Here is a 5018-nt window from a genome sequence, read left to right as displayed (position 1 = left end):
GTTAGTCCGACAAAATATACCAATGTCTACACAAGCAGTTTTTAGTTCAATAACCAAACTAGACTCCATGTCTAATCAGATTAAGGAAGGCTGTTTAACCTAAGCACCATGCTTAATTAAAAAGCCAATAGAACTATGTGCAGTACTTCCAAACTAACACTTACTAGGATAAACAAAGGTAGCGTGATGGCATTTATAGAGCTCTACTTAAGTGGAGGTGAAGTAGTGTAATTAGTATTTAACAAATTGAGCATGTCTCAAAGGTAAGGACAACCAACATAGCAACATGGCAAATGATGTTTTTATGTAAATTACTCCCCCAAGCTTGAATTTTGCAAAATTCAAGTTTGGATGAATTTAATTCAATGTTGTGTGATGGTTGGTTGGACATACCTTGTGCTTGTCATTCATCCGATCTTCTTGCTTCAATCCTAGAAAGGTTAGTGGCAAGAATACCCGAAGGAATATTTCTACAATTATCTTATATGCTCAATACACAAGGCAATGTTGCAAGTAATTAAAAGTTCATGTTATGATCTGATTAGTGCTTGTTTTAGTACACTAAGCTTGTCCTTGGGAAACCATTAATCAACTCAACGAGATCTACAATACTTATTATAGACATATGCATCGACAACCACCCCTTTAAAATTTTTATGAATAGAAAGGAAGAGGGGGTTGGAGATCTCAAATGTGGTGATAGCACATAGATTTTTAATGCCCTCTAGCCATTGATGTTGCTCTTCTCGATCCTCCTTATGGTCTTGGTGACTCTTATGCATGGGATGTCTAGAGAGGTTCATAGAATTGTCGGGAGGTTCAAGGGAAAGAGCATAGTAGAAATTATTAAGCTCAAGGATGGGATGGATAGCCGAATCATGGGATTGACATGTTTGGAAATCGGCTATTGAAACTTCCTTTCCTTGTGTGGGAGATGATTCCTTCTCTATCTCTAGGAATTTTTTATGAAGACTAGTACAAGAAGGATGTCCACGAATGAAGACATACCTTGCTTTACTAATAGATAAAGAAAGAAAGACTACCAAAGGTTATATGATTAAGACCAATGTGAAAATATCGAGAAAAAACATGGTCTTGTAGGGCTAGGTTTATACCAGAATTTATAGAAAGATTAAAAGATTCCCTAGGTGTAGCTAAAAGTTCATTATCTTCTTGATTAAAAGATAGGACCTCGGCTATAGAAAAGGGTTGGTTTTGACCTATTGCAATCAACTCTGGACACAGATCATAATTAGGGGCAGAACTTGTTGACTCCCATGGCCTATGGCTGGTCTCCGAAGGTGCAAAGAATTCAATAATAGGTATGGAATTTAAGTTATCCATAAAGATAAAAATAAAAAGATAAAAGAATAAAAGTATAAAAGTATAATACAAGATAATAGCAAGACTTAAAGTTATCTCAGCAAACCGTCTTTCTCCCCGGCAACAGCGCCAGAAATGCTTGTTGATATTTGGTAACGCAATAAGGAAATGATCTGCAAGCGCACGGATATCGGTGAGCATTTCACCCAGGAGGTTTTCCGGAGTATCGTATTTATATTTTTACCACTGGAAGAAAGGGTGCATCTGACTAACCAAATCTATTGCTACTATCCCTTTAGGCTACAAAGAATGATTCTTGATGCGAGCGATGTATAGAGAAGACTACAACCGTAGTCTCGTTCTAACCTTGGTAAGGATGATCTACTATTCTATTGGGGAAGCTTACGGAATCTAGACACCACAAAGGATGTTCGACCCGCACCTATAAACCCTACCCATCCTGTTAACAAGATATGGGATACAAAGGTAACTCGGAAATGCCACGTTCCTCGCTACTACCACGGTCCAGCTAGTCAGGGGATATCTATGAGTACCCTAGCCTAAACACCACGTTTACGCTAGCAATGATTACTCTAATACTCAATCGGAAGAGGATTAAAGTAAACTCATAAACCAAAGAACAATAAAACAAGAACTTACTAGAATTAGAAGTCGAATTACTGAAGAATCTTAGAAGCAAGCCTCGGGTTAGGAGACTTGATCCCACAGGTACAACTCGGAGTAGACACCGACAGGCCAGCCTTCCTCCGATCTACACCTCCACTCTATCTCTCTCAATCTAGTAGAAACTAGAAGATCTATTTCTACTCACATTGGCTGCTAAGCTTAAAAAGAAATATTATTTAGAGAAGAGGTTTTCCTTCGAGGGCACCCCTCAATCTCTATGATAACTTCTTGTCTCCTCCAGGGGCCAGGGGGGTCTCCTTATATAGTCCTCCTCCTCTATGCGTTTTTGGGTCGGTAGGCGATGTGGTACTATGTTATCCTTGATCCTTTAGGTCGGTGGAACAGCGTGTGCAAAGAGAGTCCCGAACGGAGTCCAGAGGTGGGTGGGCGCCCAGGTCATCACGGCGGGCACCCTAGGCCTGGCCCCTTTCGGCCTCTGCTTTCTTTCCGTGGCTTCTAGAGTCTTCTAGATGGTAGAAAATTGCGCGGTGCGTTGATATCTCTATGTAATCTCGACATGTGGGCCTTTCTTCCTTATTTCCTGATAACCCCCTGCAAAAATAGACAAACACCAAAACTCATGGAATTCTGTCAGATAAAACCCTAGGTCCTGGTGTTGGTTGCATTTGGATCCTTTTCTTTATTTTTTTGATGATTGTATTTGGTACTTAAGGACTGTCAACAACCGTTAGGGTAGGGTTCCAGTTCTTAATCATGGTAGTGGCACTAGGATTGCCATGTTGGTATTCCTTAACAAGTCACTAGCTCGGCGCATGTCTAGCAATAGTGTTAAGTATATATCGGGGTGATAGTTCCTTAGGTTTGGAGTTTAAGTACCGCAAGCGGACGAGAATTATCGTGTAGCATTTCAACCCGGGGATTTACCGAGTGTCGTATTTATAGGTTCGCTCTAAGGAAGGCTTAATATGTTAAGGATTCTAAGATAAGCATAGATCAAAGTAATTATGATAGCAATAATGGAATCAAAGGTCATAGTAGGTGATAAACATTTATATGTAGAATAGTGATCCATCACAATCTAGGCATGGCATATGGGCTAAGGAATAAAAAGAGACTAAAAGAATGAATTGAATCAAAGAATAAACAAACAACCTATTGGAGCAGGTGTGGTCCTAGATACAGATCATGTCATAGAACAAGTTAATCATGTAATTATACTACTTAGATCTAGTCCTGTGTTTAGATGGTTTGGGAGGTTACGCGAGTACTGGTCTGCCAGCAACCTCCGCAACTATTTAGACTCCTACGCCCTAGCGGAACATGGGGGAATGCCAAGGATGGACATGGCTGTCACCACCTGCCGCCATCCCCTCAACCGTGGAGTAGGACAATGCATTGACCCGGCCTTTACACCCAAGCACCATGCTTACATGCAAAGAACCTACTCGGACTCCCCCGGGTTCCCGACCCTATGGATCGATAGGTAAGAAGCCCGAGCCTACTCAAAAGTGCATGATAAACCCCTATCTTCACACAAAGCTATTTCTAGGCAATTAATTAACATGAAGCAATTAGACTAAAGTCCTAAGTGAGAATAATACAACATACGCTTAGCACTAGTTCATATAATACACTACTAGCCCTAGGGTAGCATTATACTATAAGAACTATATACTAAAATGTATGTCATATCATTTTCACTAGAACTATATTCTAGTTCATATGCTAGCATCATAAAACAGGGCCTATGATCTATGTCATATACCATAGCATAAGAACTATACTCTAGTTCATATGAAGAACTATGTCGGACATGATAAGGCATGGACTTGGAGTAAAGATATTCTTTATACATACCCAAGTTTCTCTCCAAGGAGCCAAGCCCTCCTTGATAGCTCCCCCAACTCTCTCTCTAAAAGCTAAAAGGAAAAACTAAGAAGAGGTAGTGCCCAAGTGCCTTGAAGGTGGAGCCTTGATTGTGAATGTGATGAGATGAATGGAGCCTACCTCTCCCCCTCCTTAAATAGGTGGGGAAGGTCGGTTCCCCAGGGTGTAAACTGCAATTTGCACGCGGGGACTGCAGGAGGATAGGCTCAGCACCGCCTCTGCGAAAGGCGGTGCTGAGATGGGCTGGGTCAGGGTCGGCCGACCCTAGGGGGCGGCCACCCCCTGGTGGGCCCCGCTGGCCCCAGCCCGAAGCCCGTTGCCTTCCTCTCGGGCCCCTGAGTCCAGATCCACCTGCAAATTGATGCACTTCTATATTGGGCTTTTTGGTACTTGTTTATTTGCGCATTTTTGACGTGTCGGATTGCACCTTTTTATTTGCTTTCCACCTGTATGCCTGTATATGATATGCAAAACACAACTTGCACTACATGTGGAACTTGGTATGCATTTAATAAGTATATGTGAGTAAAATACATGTTTTTCTTCCTTTGCATGGACTTTGTTGGCGGGGTAAATATGTCATTAAGAACCGCCAACAAACTCCCCCAAGCTTACCCCTTGCTCGTCCTCGAGCAAGAAGCTAAGTTCTTGGTTGTTGATCAGGAGTTGCTACAATATTTTCACTTCTATCCAGTACATACCTTCAAACAAGAATTCTCCTTTGAATTTTGAACAGATATGTCATAGGGCTTATTGCTCATACCTCGAGTCCTTAAGCATTTGCAGGATGGATTTGATCAGATCGAGTGCTATATCCCTAGTTCTTTACTTCGCTTTTATTCCGGAGTTTTTTTTTATTTTCAAAACTTAGCACATTTATTTGTCAAATTAAACAATGGATCCAAAGAGAAAGTTAATCATACCATTGAATTTTTGAAAACTTTTTCTTTTCCATCATTCTCTTTTTGTCTATTAGAGACACATGGCTATGTGGCTAATTCTACTATTGGGTACTTGCCCAATTTTTTTATTTTTTTTTTCGAGGTTCCGGACACATGTTCCTTTTTATTTCCCCGTGATCTTTCTTTTTGAGGTTTCGGACACATGTCCCTTTTTATTTCCTCGGATGCTTTTTTTTCTTTTTCATAGCCATATTCCTT

This window comes from Sorghum bicolor, chromosome 8, assembly GCF_000003195.3.
Source record: "Sorghum bicolor cultivar BTx623 chromosome 8, Sorghum_bicolor_NCBIv3, whole genome shotgun sequence".
Taxonomy (NCBI): Eukaryota; Viridiplantae; Streptophyta; class Magnoliopsida; order Poales; family Poaceae; genus Sorghum; species Sorghum bicolor.
This window is presented reverse-complemented; position numbering follows the sequence as displayed.